Source organism: Hyperoodon ampullatus (genome assembly GCF_949752795.1).
Source record: "Hyperoodon ampullatus genome assembly, chromosome: 7".
NCBI classification, from domain to species: domain Eukaryota; kingdom Metazoa; phylum Chordata; class Mammalia; order Artiodactyla; family Ziphiidae; genus Hyperoodon; species Hyperoodon ampullatus.
The window spans coordinates 26,404,350-26,420,814 of NC_136920.1; positions in this window are offsets into that span (position 1 = coordinate 26,404,350).

The following is a 16,465-nucleotide window of genomic DNA, read 5'->3' on the forward strand; positions in this document are numbered from 1 at the left end:
GCCACCCCCAACTGTGTACCCTGAGGGATTCAGGATGGAGAAAAAAGGATACTGGCCCTAGATAACTGAGGTGCATATCAAAGGAATAATTTCAGGAAGCCCATCCTGAAATTATACTCTTGTATCTTCCTCCACATAAGAAAGCACTAAATTCATCCACTTCGGATGTCTGATTTTTCTTTAATTAGCAGTGATATCTTTTGATGTTTGACTACCTGTTTTGTTTTGTTTGCAAAAGCTCCTATATATCCTGGCTCCTTTCTTAACTCTTTGGAACAGCCCCTCAGAGCTATCTGAGAGGCTGCATCCTAGGCTTAAGTCCTCAGTAAGTCTGCTGGATAAAACAGAATTTTCGGCTTTTAGGTTGTGCATTTGTTTTTCCGTGGACAGTTTTTTTTATTTGGTCTCCCCTTGACAAAATAAAAGGTCCATGAAGACAATGATGTCTGTCTGTTTTGTTCTCTGCTCTATCCCAAGTCACTAGAACAGTGCTTGACATGTATTAGGTGCTCAGTCAAAAGTTATGGATAAATGAGAGTCTCCCTACTGCCTCTGATTCCAGGTCCTTCTGCAGTGTATGCTTCCAGGGATGTTCTGGGCACATACGAGCAAATAATTATAATTTAAGCCAGTTCTTGTATTTTGCTGTGCTGTAATTCTGTTGCTTACAACCTTCAGTAAAAGTCTGCTGCATACAACTTTAACAGTACTTGGAAGGGCTGAAGTGATGGGGTGTTCAGCGTATGGCAAGTGGGATGGAGAGAAGACAAGAACAAAAGGAGGTGAGTCAGGGAATGCAGAGAAATAATTCCACGGAAGCACAAACTCAGTAGAGAGGTGACCAGAAGAAACATATGGCCCCAAAGAACCCTTGGCGTCATTTGAATAATGGTACATATTCTTATTGCCTGTTCATTTACTATGCTAGTTGAATGAAAAATGAAAGAGCCACCATCCCACTAAGGCTGGAAGACTTGGTGATATCTAGACAGCAGATGTCTTGATAAGAATTGAAGAATTGCCCCGATTCTTCATTTTATTATGCTGATGTAACTATAACCAGGGACAAGCTCTCAAATAACGATTCTTCAGGCTTCTGTTCTCTTCTTTTTCCTATTGCTTTTATTAGACGATCTCAGTTCTGGTGGCTGGGACCAAAGGTGTTGGGGGAAGAGGATGGGCCATTGTGGGACTGGCTAAAATTCTTCAGGATCCAGTCCTGCTGGTCCAGAGACGGGCTCCACTCTCCTCCCCTCGCTGATGCAGTGATTGAAAACACTAGGACTCAGACTTCAAGGCAGGGCTGGCCTTCTCAGTTGATTTTACAGCAGGGCAAGTATGTTTCCTTCTGGCTGAAATGCCTGGGATTGAAGGTCTGGAACATGTATTAGTGGAGTAATGTCTCGGGAGAAAAAGACAATAACATGGAAATACTGACTGCTATGGCAACAGTTGGAATAATAAACAACATTTTTTCCCCCTAGGAAAATCACAGAGTTTGGCCTTGTGGCAACTTTAGGAAGAGAAATAAGTAATACCCCAAGTTAGATCTTGTGTTTGGCTTGATTTTTTTCCCCCTGGGTTGAAGAAATTTGCTAAGTGCCTTATTGGGCAAATGGAGGATGTTATACGTCATTCAAAACTCATATGTCTTTCTAGAAACTCTTTTAAACAAAAGGAACTCAGAATGTATGAATTGAAAAGTCAAAATCCCTCCTCCCCCTTCTCATTCTTTCTCTTCTGCGGTAACCACTACACAAAGAATTGTTATAAAATTTCTATATACATACAAATATATTACTAACTGGTTTAGTTTTTTTGGTTTGTTTGTTATTAAGTGGGTGAGACTTGATAGGGTACATTCAACAATTAGTGTAATCCTCCCCTCCATTTCTTGCTTCAAACATACTCTAATGATTTCCCTTCTTGGCATCTCAGATGGTCTCATAGCTTTCCACCCCCTAGCAAGTATTCAAAAGTCCAGCCCAGTATAAATTAAAACTTTAATTTCTCATCTAATTCAAAGTTTCTTTCCCCACCACCCTACCAGGACGCCTGACCCCAGCTAAGTGCTGACTTGATGGGGAAGGAGGCGTGGCTGTGATATGATCCATTCTTTCCAACTTCTTGCACCATGATGTCCTTTGTGGCCTTTGTCTCTTCCAGTGTGGGGAAGAGGGAATTAGAAAAAAAAAAGGCACAGTCTTATTTGACTGACATTGTTGTAATCTGTAATACAGATGCCCAAACGCTGGCTCTTCAGAGACCCCATGACCCTTATGCACAGGGAAATCAATCTCTTTTATACCATTTGATGAATTTATAGCTCCCCAAACTTGCACCCTACCCTATCCAGCTTCCCTGGTTATTATGGAAATATATCTGTCAAGGTAGGATGATAGAACATGCTTTATTTAGCTTGATTCATGCTTTAAAAATATTTAGACATAGGGTATGTGAGCCTTCCTTTGTGCTCTTGGTCCGGATTCTGGAAATATTAGGGGTGGTCATGATTCAGCCCGCAGGGAAACTCATGCCTCCATGACATGCTCAACCTTGGAAGTACAGGCAGGTTCTGCTGCTGTCCCCTCTCCTCTCTCCAGCATCCCAGGGAGCTTCATCCAGCCTCCCACTGTTCCGCTTCTTCAGGCTAGAGGTAGGCATTTCTCTCTCCCTTTCCATAACCCCCACACTCGGAGGGCTACCTTTCAGGTTCTTTCAGAACCTTTTGCCCTCTACTTTAGGTAGCAGCACCTGGTGGTGAGCTTGTGAGTTGTTCCCAGGACACATTAAGCTGAAGGATGGGATGTAGCTGCTCCTCCTGGCAGACAAACTCAGACTCGATGAGTGGTTCTCTTGGGGAGCATCTCCCTCAGTCTGAAGGGGAAGGGAGGAAAAACATGACTGTGCTTTCTACTCCTATGGATTCCCTTCAGACGATTTTCTCTACTGGATCTCAACCTTTTCTTCTATGACCTGGAGGTGGGTGAGCAGGACCCATAGTGAAGGGCCCCTCTGGGTACCTCCTGGTAAGACCTGCGTGGGTGTGTCTAGAACTTCTCTTTAGAATGTGTGTGTACTCATCACCCAGTTGTTTTCAGCTTTGGGCTTTAGCAGAATTCAAAGGCAATGGGAAAACTCCTACCTAGTAATCTGTAACACATACACATCTACTCATTTATCAATTATTTATTAAGCCCTAAACTTGCCTTTTTAATTTGGATGACTGTTTATATATTTCTTTAATAGCTACATAACATTTCATATGGTACATGTGGCTGTACCATAACTTATTTAACCATTCTCATATTGATAGTTATTTAGGTGGGTTTTTGATATAACAAGGAAGGCTGCAATGAATAATCCTTTAACATATATCCTTGTGCCCTTATGTAAATATTCTTAGAAGTGTGATTGCTAATCCAAAGGGTCCACAGATTTTACATTTTGTTAGGAATCACATTTTGTTTAATAGGTGGGGCCAAATTACCCTTCAAAAAAACTTTAGCAATTTACACTCTTACTCAAGTGTCTTTCCCTAAACCCTTGCCTACACTGAATATTGTCAAGCTAATCTAATCAGTGACAAATTCTATCTCTTTGCTATTTTAATTTGCTTTTCCCAGATCACTAATGAGGTTGAACACCTTTTCATACATTTACTAGCCATTTGTAATTCTGTGAATCATGTTTGTATCTTTTGATGACTTTTTAATGTTTAGAACTCTGTGTTTTAGTCATAACTGCTTGACCTTAAAATATGTGGCAAATATTTTTTCTCTATCTGTTATCGTCAAGATGCTTTAATCATAAATAGGTTCTTGAGACCAAAGGATTATTCTGTTGACTTAAGTTAGTATCTCCAAAAAACAGAGTAATGAATTACATATTAGTCAACAAATTTGCTATAACAAATTATCCTCAAATTTCTGTAGCTTCATTCAATAAAAAGTTTATTTTTCATTCTTTTTAAAAAAATTTATTTACTTAATTTATTTATTTTTGGCTGTGTTGGGTCTTCATTGCTGTGCGCAGGCTTTCTCTAGTTGCGGTGAGCAGGGGCTACTCTTGGTTGCGGTGTGCGGGCTTCTTCTTGCGGTGGCTTCTCTTGTTGCGGAGCACGGGCTCTAGGTGCACGGGCTTCAGTAGTTGTGGCACACGGGCTTAGTTGCTCCGCGGCATGGGGGATATTCCTGGACCAGGGCGCGAACCCGTGTCCCCTGCATTGGCAGGCGGATTCTTAACCACTGTGCCACCAGGGAAGCCCTATTTTTCATGCTTGCAACACTCCAACATGGGTGTTCCTGTTCAGCTCTTTTCAAAGTGACTCATCGTTCCATGATCCTTCTACTTTGTGGCTCTTCTCTCCTCTGGATTCTTGATGTTTTCTCCATTCAGCTGGCAGATGGGGAAGGAGAGAGCAGAGGATTTCACAGGATGTTTTACAGACCAGGTTTGGAAGTGGCATACATCACTTGCCCTCTTATTCCTTTGGCCGGAGCATAATCATATCATAAAGAAGACTAGAAATGAGATCTAGCTATGAGCCTACAGAAGTCTCTGCTACAATAAGTGGAGCACACCGACATCTCAGCAAATAAACTTCTCCAAATCTCACTGTGTTATTGAAGGAAGTCTAGTGACTCTTGAATAGAGAGCATAGGATGATCCCTACCAAAGAGTTTTCAACACACAGAGTGCTGTTTGAATGTCAAGGATCATGGTTCCATTGAAGTCTTATAACTCTTCCTTATGGAACAAAATTCAAAGTCTCTTCAAAGGGACAAGGAATTCTTCTGAATTCTTTTACAAGAGGAAAAGAATCTCTCTCAATACGAAAACATTTCTGGAAGTTTCCTTGCCCCTGTTAGACTCAGAGGCTTTGCGTGGGGTGTTTGGGTGGAGGGGCCGGGATCAGGCAGCTCTGGCAAGGGCGGGTTCTAGGGGTCATGAGATGGGGAGGCGGTTGGCTGAGAGCTCACAAGCCAAGCTAGAGCTGGGGTGGAGGTAAAATAAATGTTCCAGGGTTGGGGAATCACTGTGGAGGCTGGTGAGGGGTGAGCTTTGGGAATGTAATTCTTGTAAGGGGTGACCTTAATAATAGACAGATTAGGGCAGAGGGAGGAGAAAGTTAAGAACAGCCTGGAACATGGATTTCTGACCCATGTTTAAAATGCGAAGGAGAGGGGCAAATGCTAAGGCTGGTATGGAAACAGCATTCGGAATTGCTTCCTAAAAGTGCCATGTGAATTTCCAGACAAATAAAACATTTTATAATCTTCAGCTGCCTTGACCCTAGCACAGCTCTCCCACACCTTGGCCATTGTGATGTTCTCCCAACCCAAGACTTTATGTCATTAGGAAGTAGTGCTTCACCACCTGGATGGCCAACCACCTGCAGGGGTTATCCTGGGGCTGCTGTTTGGTGCAGGGGCACTGAAAATATTTGACTACTCAGAGAAGTGATATATAGACATTCATAACTAGAATGGCAGTGAATGACCTCTGGCCTTGTGACCAATGTTCACATTCCATTAGACGGGCTGTTGAAGTCAGCAAGAATCATGCCCTCTTCTTTTATAAGGGGTAATTAGTCCCAAGACCAAGCGGAAGAAGACAGCAACTTCTCACCAAACTCCTCAGGCTGCAGTGATGTTCCTGACCTCGGGCAAGTTACCTTCTCTCCCTAGTACTGTTTTACCATCTGAAAAAATAGGGTAGAGTCTGTGGGGGTGACTTACTCTTCCAGCTGTGACTTTCTAGGAACCTAAATACAACGTGTGAAAACCAGAGTTTTCAGGAGAAGGTAGGTTCTGCCCCAATGTGATCAGGGTGGTCTTCCCATTGCTGAGCTCATGTATAACCCAGTAAGCTTTATGATACCCTAGACTGCTCAAGGGCCTTAAAGTCTTCCTTATCAGTCACACTGGAAGACAAAGATGTCCCAGGGGGATGCTTACTGCTCTGTTCTGGTGGCTTCGCTCCCTGGTACCCCCCCACATCCCAATCCCAACACATCACTGATTTCTCTCTTGTGGCTTCTCCCTGTTTGAGTCATCCTTTCAAATAAATCCATGTTGGCAGTGCCCTGGCTTTAAATTTTGGCTTCTCTCTATATCATTGGGTCCCCCATTCTCTCTGAAACTACACACCAAAGTTCATGGTTAAGTCCTAACCAGTCTTGCAAAGGCTTAGAGTCCCAGGTGTCCCCATGGAGAGAGAAATTGGACAGTTGTTGTGCATCACAGCACTTGTTCTGGTTTTTTTGTGTGACCAAACTTCAGAGGGTGGCAGATGGTGGTCAAATGACCTTTAGCTCTGAGAGGCCAAGAATCAGCTCTGTGAGAAGGTGTATTTTTTAAAAATCTATTATTTGTTTGGCTGTGCTGCACGGCATGTGGGTTCTTAGTTCCTTGACCAGGGTTTGAACCCGCACCCCCTGCAGTGGAAGTGTGGAGTCTTAACCACTGGACCACCAGGGAAGTCCCAAAGTTATCATAATATTTTCAGGTCTAGGATATTTCTATCATTACAAAAAAAAAATCAGGATGCACTGTTTGGGGCCTTATATGGGGCTGGGAGTAATCAGGATGATGAACACCGAGCCTATTTTTCCTTATGCCACACAGCCCCTTCTAATTCAATAATCAGGAAAGGCTAGTATTATGGAGGGAAGTGTTACATTTGTTAATTAACTTCTTCAGCATGGCTGGCACACACTGACACGACTCTCCACTCCGACCAGATCTTAATTTCCTCCACTTTGTAAAGGCACATCTGGGAAAGAAAAATGAACCTACCAACCCAGAGAGACAATTGTGGGAGAGAAGCTCCTTTGTGCCAAGAGAGAATTTTCTAGAAGAATCTTCTCATTCAGGGAACCTACCCTGGGCTGTGGGCTCGATGAGGGCAGGGTCCATGTCCATCGTTTCTGGTGCACTTTGGGTGTCAGCATTTGGAATGAACAGATGAAGCCAGGTCTGCCCCACAATGTCCATGACGGATACTCCCAGGGCTGAGATGCCCTCTTTGATAAGTAAAGCCCCACAGTGTTTGCCCTACAATTTGGCTCTTACTGTCCTATTCTGTTGTGTTCTAAATCTCACCCTGTTTCTTACTGTTGGCACTGAACATGGTTTTTGAGATCCAGCCTTATTCCTAGATGTAAATTATGGTTTCTGACTGCTGTGTAAGATTTTGTTATATATTATACCAAACTCTCTAGAGATGGATATCTAGGTTGCCTCCAACAACTAACTCTAGTTCCCAGCCATCCCCATGCTCAAAGTATTTCCTCATACTTGTCTTCTTCCGAAATGCAATCCGACTTTGTTTAGTGTTTACTTGAACGGTTTCAATCACAAATTCATTGCTTTCTTAGTGTGTAAGTTCCCTTCGAGCAGATAATCATAGTCTCTACCTCTTAGGGTGGTTGGTATAGATGAGATTATGTGAGTGAAGTGCTTAGCACATTATCTGGCGAGCAGAAAATTCTCAGTAGATGGTATAATCCTTCCAGAGCCTAGAACACATTAGGACTTTAATAAATAGCAATTACAAGAATGAATGTTTAATTACCTCTGGTGATTTGGGGTCTCCTTCCCCATAAAGCTCAGTCCCAGAACACTTGAAATATTAGGTATTCATAATAGTAGTAATGAATGAGATAGTAATTACGATAGTCACCATTAATCCTCCCAAATTGTTCCCCTTTTACAGATGATAAAACTGAAACTCAGAGAGGTTTTGCATCTTGCTTATGATCATTCAGCGTAGTTAGTGGCAGAATTGGGGCTTACACTGTGGTCTAACTCCAAAGCTTCTATTTTTAAGCACCCTGCTGTATCACCACCCCTGGGGAAGTGTGCTTAGATTATTACTATTTCAGCAGCAATAGCTTTTATTTTCTTTGTGTGCAGATAACAAAGAATTTAAGATTCAATTAATATTTACTGAGACCTCACATGTGCCAGGCCCTGCCAGGACCATGTTTAAGGGACATTTGTGTAAATTACCGAAAGATGCTCCCTGGGTGGATTCAGCAGTGGGCACATGGCTTGGTGAGTAGAAGCCGGGCTGGATTCTGGCCTCTGCTTGTCCCCTACCCTGGGCACCTGTGTGCAGTACACAAACTGCCCAAGTGTATGCTATATCCCTGGGAACATGCTGCTTGTTTCCTCCGTGCCATACCACTGGATCTTCCTCTCCACAACAGTCCTATGGGGCAAATACAATTCTGCTGGACAGATGAAGAGACTGAGGTTCAGAGTTGTGACATTTCAAGGTGACGTGGTCTCAAGGCACAGATCTAATGTTCAAATGGGAGTTCTTTGGCTTCAAATCCAGAGACTGGCTAAATATAAAGCAGAGTGATCGAACGGGGTCCCATGTAGGAAAGGAAAAGAGATTCAGGAATCACTGGGCAGAACCTGCCAAGTTTGATGACTACTGCTGGGATGATCCTCATGCTTTGATGTAGCTGCCTCCCTGGTGAGTGATGGATGTGGTCCCCCATCAGAACTCCAGAGGAGATGAAGTTCCAGGCAGACTGAAACCACTGTCTGGTGAGCTTAGGGCTGTGGAATGTGAGTACTTGAAGGCGGTTATGAGCTCCTGGAATAGGCTTCAGGTTTCAGGGCACATACTGCTTCTTCTGCACGAGGGATTAGTAAATATACCTGCAGGTACAGAGTAGCACATGCTCAGCCGAGGGCCAAGAGGTCCTGCCAGTGGCTCAGTGGAGAGGGACAGGCTGTTGGGTAGTGAGGTGAAGATGAGGCCCCTGGAGAAAGCCAGACTGGGCTTGCCCTCCAGCTTGGCACTTACGAGCCAACCTCTCAGAGCTTTGGTGTCCTCATCTCCTCCCTTATTCCTCTGTGACTTTTCTAGTCCTTTGGAGGTTTAGTTTATGATCTCCCTGAAGATACACCCATGCCCCAGAGTCAAATCAGGACCTCTGATTTTAGAATGTTCTACAAAATCATTATCTCAAAGAGGTATCTGCCCCCCGACCATGCTCATAGGAGCATTATTTACAATAGCCAGGATATGGAAACAACCTAAGTGTCCGTTGATGGCTGAATGGATAAAGAAAATTTGAGATATATAAATAAGAAAGTAAAGTGTATATAAATGTGGTATTCATATATATATATATATATGAATATTTACTATTCAGCCTTTAAAGAGGAGAAAATTCTGTCATTTGCAGCAACATGGATGAACCTGGAGGGCATTAAGCTAAGTGAAATAAGCCAGACAAGGAAAGACAAATAACTCATAGTATCACTGATATGTGGAATCTTAAAAAAAATTGCCAAACCCATAGAAATAGAGGGTAGAGAGGGACTGGGGGTGGGGGCACTAGGGAGGGGTTGGGTAAAGGGTACAAACTTTCAGTTACAAGATGAATAAGGTCTGAGGATCTAATGTATAAAATGGTGACTAGAGTTGATAACACTGTATTGTATGATTGAAAAGTGCTAAGGGAATCGAACTTAGATGTTTTCTCTCACACACACAAAAGATAAATACGTGAGGTGCTGGGTGTGCTAATTAACTCTATGGCAGGAATCCTTTGACAATGTATACGTGTATCAAATCATCACGTTGTATACTTTAAATATCTTACAATTTTGTCAATTATATCTTGGTAAAGCTGGGGGGGAAATAATGTTGTTCTAAAGCACTGGGGATTTTTCTGCCAGTGAAGGAGATGTGTATTTGGATGGGCTATTCTCAAGTTACTCTGTAGGTATCCTTCCCTCTGAAGCTGGGGACTCCCTGACCCCTTCCCCGCCCCCCCCCCAAACTGTTACGTGCTGGAAATATTGTCGTAACCATTCCTACTTCGAGGAAGTTTACATCTAAAGGGAGGCAGACTAATAAATAAGAATTTATAATCCAGCATAATAAGAGCTAAAATAGGCACTGCAACACTGGGGGGAATCAGAGAAGACTTCCTGGAGGAAGTGATATCTAACCTGAGTCCTGAAGGATGAGTAAAAAGCAGAACGGGAAGAGAGTTCCAGGTGGAAGGCACAGTCTGCGCAAAGATCCAGAGCAAGTCAAAGCCAGCTTGTTTAAGGAACAGAAAGATTGGGAAACAAAAGACCCCACAGGGTTGGTTTGTCTGTTTGGCTACATTCAGGCTTTTGGACTTTATTCTGGGGGCCACAGGAGGCCTGGAAGGAATTTGAACAGGGATTAACCTGCTCTGAAGTTGAGAAAGACCACTTCGGCCTGATGCAGAAGACAGCGGGGGTGGGGCAGAGACTGCACGCCGGGAGATTTGTTAGAAGGCTGTTCAGATGTGGGATTATTTAAGGAAACCTAAAAATCCAAGTCTAACTGTGCTCCTCAGGAGAAAGGCCTTCCTCCTCCCACCCCAGAGTAGTCACCTCTGGAATCTTTGGAATCTCTATGATCTTGGAGGCCAGTGAGAGCCCATAGTTCTCCTGGCTTCCAGGCCAGTGCTGTGCTCCAAACCTTCCCCATCCATTTCCCTTCCAAGAATCAGTCCTTTCCCCCAGCAGCTAATCTTTCCTTCCAGCATCCCCACGGCCTCCAGACGGATCACGCGTATTTCTTCCTATGCCCTTTAGTTTCCCGTCTGACTCTCCTCTGATTTTCTCTTGACCTCCCCGGGGCAGACACAGTGATAAATCTGTTGGCTTCTTGGTGGGACAGTTTAGTCTTGTTTCCAGCTCTGGCAGAGGCAGCAGCTTCACTCTGGCCTGGGACCGCGCCGAGGGGCAGTGAAGGAGCTCTGGCTGCTGGAAGTTCTTGCTATGGATTCGAAGATGGAAAAAGAAACTGATTCTGGTCCCTTCTGTCAGTAACGTGGTACCCTGTCTCATGGTTCTCAACCCAGACTGCAGAATAGAATCACCTTCTGTGGACTTAAAAAAAATTGCCTGGTTCCTCAGAGATTCTGATTTAATTGTCACAGGAAGAATCCAAGTATCTGTAGTTTTCAAAGCTGCCTGGCTAATTCTAATATGTGGGCAGGATGGAGAACCACAGCAGTTTTAGCATCACATTTCAGAGATAAGATGACACTTAGGTGGATTGCAGGCTCTGGCTTTTTTTTTTTTTTTTTTGTGCTGGGCTTACCTTGGGCAAAGCATAGCTTCTCTGAGCCTCATCTATTCCCTCCTCTGGACAGGGAGGTTAAAAGCACCTACCTTGTAAGATGGTTGTGAACCTGCCAAGTCAAGCATTTGCATTGCCTGGTACAACTGTTTTTTCTCATGCCCAGCTACTTTAGTGTGAGTTGGATGACCAGATTTTTAAGACTCAACTGTGAGAGAAGATGTACTATATGAGGGAGAAAGGTACAGGGTTAAAATCTTTGCAAAATGATTAAATAGAATAAGTTTTGTCTCCAAGGTCCCCACCCCCATTTCCACTCCCTGTGCCCTAAGGCTTTTAGGCAGGATTTGAGGCCACTGGAGGTCCCTCAGTACCAAGCATGCATCCCCAAGGAGGATGGAGAGAGGATTCTTCTGTAAAATTTTCCTTTAATAAGTGGTTTCAATGCCATTATAGAATAAGACTTTCCACCGCTTTCCTGCCAAATGTGTTTCATTAATCCCTAGATGTAGCCTGTGTGGTCTTTACTATGGGTGGGCTCTCAGAGTCCCCGCCCACTCTATCTTCTGTGATGAAGGGGGGTAATGATACATAGCACGGCAGGGGCAAGAGTGAGTCCTCCCAGGCACAGTTAGCTCGGCAAAGAACTCTGTCTCCTTACTCCCATTGTCACAAATGTGTTTTCCTGGGCACAGCAGAAATGTCAGTGGAAGAGGGAAAGGTCAGTGCAAACTCATCACCACTCCAGGAAAAATAGCTTGCAACACGCTCTTCATAAATGAGAAGGTGGATGTGTCTCTCTCAAGACATTTGAGACTCAGAGATTGGGAGAGGTGCTCTGGAACAGCTGAAACTGAGTTCAGAAGAGGTGCTCAGAGATCCAAGTGACAGCTGATGGGAGAAGCCCACGCCTTCACAGTGGTTGTGATAGAATTCTAACTCAAAGGATATTGCCTTTCCATAGAGACCTTCATTAAGATGGAAAACAAACAATGCTTTCAAATCTGAGCCCTTAATGGATTAAGCTAAAGAGTCCAACAGCAGTTCAGTTTCTGAAAGTCAAGCTATTTTAAGAAGCAATATATTATCCCAAAGAATTTTTCAGTGCTATGACAGAACCTGGATGTCCTATGCACTGACTCACTTCATAATTCAATAAACATTTACTGTTCCAATGAGCATTTGTTTCTTCTCCTTTACCACAAATACATCACAGGAGCAGATCTTTCAAATTGCAGGCATTGACTGGTGATGAAACTGCTTCTCACACAGGCAACTCAACCTAGCATGATCCAGGGCGAGTAGCTACACGAATTTAATTGTGTGTCTTGGAAATTGAATGACCAATTCACTGTGTAAAAAACTTTATTGCAAAGTTTAAAACTATCATAGCTTGGTATTAATTATTAACAATTATAAAAAATTAATGCTGACATTTAATAATTTTTACTTATAAAATTATTATGACATCAGCATTAATTTTTATCATTTTCATAAAACTTTATTTAATAATGGTTAATCACTTTTACTGAGCCAACCTGGCAAAACAGTTAATGAGATAAAATATGTCAAGTGCTTAGCACACGACATTTAAATAAGCAGGCAAGAAATGATGGTTCTCATTTTATCATGGGAAAATTATAATTTTTCCAAAAGATAAAGGCATTTTGAAAAAAACTTGATTTTTTCATAAGAGGAATAAAAGTGGTGCAAGTCTAATGGCTAGTCTGATTATCTAGGAATCACAGTATCCATGAAATTCAGGTCTAGATATTCACTGACACTGTCATTTTGATTGGTTTTGCCCTTTCTTGAATGACTAAATGTATTAGCAACAACTACTGCAACTATTATTATTCTAAATATTAATATTAGTAGTAGTAGTGGTCATAACTGTAGTTGGTGTCATTTATTTCTGCTTGCCCAGCATACCAGCCCCCTGATTTTGGAAGTATCTAGATTATCCTTTGGATAATTACCCTTCCCCATTGGCTTTGGTCTTTGTTGGGATGTCAAAGTGTACACCTTCGTTTGGAAGGTGACTCAAAGATGGTGGAGCTGTTTCATCCTTACAGCAACACGTTGAAGATACCATCCAATGATTCCTGTGACTTACCTGGTGGCTCTTCTGTCTCCTGCTTCCTAGTTCCTTCCAAAGCTTGGCCATTCAATTTATCCTTTGATTCTGTCAACTATCTCAGAACTACTCAATATATTTTCTTTTTTTTTTTAAGTTAGCCAGAGATGATTTGCTTTGCTTAATAATCAAAAACCCGAAATAATAAGATAATATTAGTAATAGTAGCTCTGATTGTCATTGTCATTATTTTCAAAGTCATAGTAGTAATAGCTACCATTTACTTGCTATGCATTATGTTCTAGGGACTATTCAAAGCATTATCTTATTTCATCCTCATAACAATTCAGTGGATATACACTGTTATTTCCTTCTGCATATGAGAAAACTGTAGGTTGGAGAGATTAAGTAATTTGCCCATAGCTAGCAATCTGTGCTAGCAAATGTGGCATCTCCAACTCTGGCACCAACACCCTCAATCACTATGCTACTTTTCTATTACATGACTCAGATGGGATGTGCCTGGCAATGTGCTAATCACTTTACATCAATTACCTCTTATTTTTCACAAAAACAATCATGTCTCAGTATGGGTTCTGATTGCAGCCATACAGATGAGGAAACAGGGGCTCAGATGAGTTAAATGCTTTTTGCAAGGTCACTCAGCTACTAACATTCCAGAGCAAAGCTATCCAGCAAGAAAGGTCTGAGCCTGTCAGCAGAGGGATGAAGAAACAGGCCAGGTCTGTCCAGACTTAACCTCACTTGCTGTTAACAGAACAAAAGAATCTTTAAAAGATGCTGAGAACCAGGCTGCCTTCTGAGGAGTCCCAGGAGGCTTCAGCGGAAAGGGAAAACTTCCTTGTACTGAGATAACTCTGAAACCCTCATTTCTTGTCCAGTTTTGTTTTGTTTTTTTCTCTTTTCTTCTTTGAAATTCCAGGCCTGATTAGATCATCCTCTGGACTTGAGTCGGCCAAGGGCCATGCTTTAAATCACTGTGATCCTGATGACCTTACAAGAACATCTTAAAAGGATAAATCTATTTGTTTTACACTGAGATAATGGAAAATAAAGCAACCTCTGCCCTCTCCAGGAGACCTTGCTTGCCAAGTTGGTTTTTATAACATACTTTTACAGTTGATTTATCTGCCCTGAAAAATGAGATTTAAAAACTAAAAAATAAAGAAGCCCTCAGTGGTGCTTGTGCTAAAACCAGTGGTGAAAGCCAAGAACATCATCGTAGACCCTGTTACCAGAATCGGCAGGTTGATGTGTTTCCATACATGGGAACAAAGGCCTCAAATTCCACTGAGTCTGGAGAGACTTTCAGGGGCTGTATTTTCAGGCCTGTATCAGGAAATGAATGATGTAGAAGGCACTCGTGTGGCTGCTGTTTGGCCTCCACCACCAACACCAAATCCCACCAGCATTTATGGCCCTCCCCCCAGGATTTCTAGGTCCGCAGCTTGGAAATTCAAAATTTGTGCCCCGAAAGTGGATAAGGCCATTTTAACAGAATTATCTGGCTGGGATGATTTTCTAGAGGATGCTGATGGGGATGGCGTGGGGAGTAATCAAAGTGATGACAGAAGAACAAGTCATTTCTGCTTTGCCTTTTGTAGCAGTTATTTCTAGACCAAACCAACTTTTTAATAAATTTCAGAAGCATGGAAGGATGACATTGTCATTGCACTACACAAGGGCACGCCTGCCAGCTGGTGGAGGTCATTGGGCACCATCTTGGAAACTGGCTACCACTTAAGACTGGCTACTGTATAAGCCTTAAGGACAAAAGCCCTTAACATGGTCCACAGGGACCAGCTTGCCTCACCAGCCTCCACTCCTTGATGCTCTCTGGGCTCCATTTCACACTGGTCTTTTTTCAGTTCCTTGCATGTAACATGTTCCATCCCAGTCTGCCTTTGCAAGTGTTGCTCCCTCACCTGGAATGTTAATGTATTACTCTGTGTCATCACTACCTCTTCATCCTTTTTTTTTTTTTTTTTTTTTTTTTGCAGTACGCGGGCCTCTCACTGTTGTGGCCTCTCCCGTTGCGGAGCATAGGCTCCAGACCCGCAGGCTCAGCGGCCATGGCTCACGGGCCCAGCCGCTCCGCAGCATGTGGGATCCTCCCGGACGGGGGCACGAGCCCGTGTCCCCTGCACTGGCAGGCGGACTCTCAACCACTGCGACACCAGGGAAGCCCACTACCTCTTCATCCTTTAAAGCTCAGCACCACCAACACATCCCCCAGGAAGCCGTCCCTGATCTCCTAGACTAGGTCTGGTCTTCTGGTCCTGTGCACAATATTGCTAATAACTGAGTCATCGATTAATTGATTAATCATTAATTAATACTTACAGGAATGTATGGTCTGACTTGTGCTCTCTGGGTCACCAGCAGGGAGCACAGATCATAAAGTCAGACCCAGATTCAAGGTTTCTTCACTCGGAATGCTGGGTTCATACTCTTCATAACAACTTTTTAATCCCTATTCCTAGGGGGAGAAAAATGACCATTATTGTACCTTGTCCTTATACAAGGGTCTTTTCATTAGTTCTAAAAATAGAATCATGCTGATTTTCCAGACTAAGCATCTAGCCTGTATTTTTGCTTCCAGGCCCCCTACATTAACCACAAGAAAGCACTTTCATTAAAGTACATTATTTTATTCCCTTATCAATTTGATTCCTATTTGTCAGGAAGTACAGAGTTTTAAAAGTTACCAGCAACACTGTTCGTTACAGGTTTTCTTTGGACATCAAGCCCTACTGCTAGAATCCATTGCAGGGAAGAGTTGGAGAAAAGAATTCTCTATTTTTCCCGAGTACGGTGGAGTGGCACACTGGATGTGCCACTTGGAGCAGAGCTCTTAGTCCTCTTCTTTTTTTTCACTCAACTCACACACACACACACATACACACACACTCACTCCTTTGATTTATTCGCTAGGGTGATATAAATGGAAATTACAGAATCATATATGTGTGTGTGTGTGTGCACGCGCGTGCTGGCGGGGGAAGTAGGGATGTCTGAGCTGAGCCTAAAGTGGAATTCAAATATGTCTGTAGAAGTGGTGGGAGGACCACTTGGAGGTGATTTGCAGGAAGGCTTTCCCACCCCTCACTGGGAAGGAAGGAGGATGAAGTCAGACACGGCCTGTGTCTTACTCCTGTGGAAAGGAGGCTCCTAAGGGAAAGAAAGAGGAACTGTTTGTATTACACAGCAGACTCCATGACCCTCGAGGGCACAAGCAGGGCCTTTTGGAGGTCTGGGTGACCCTATGTGACT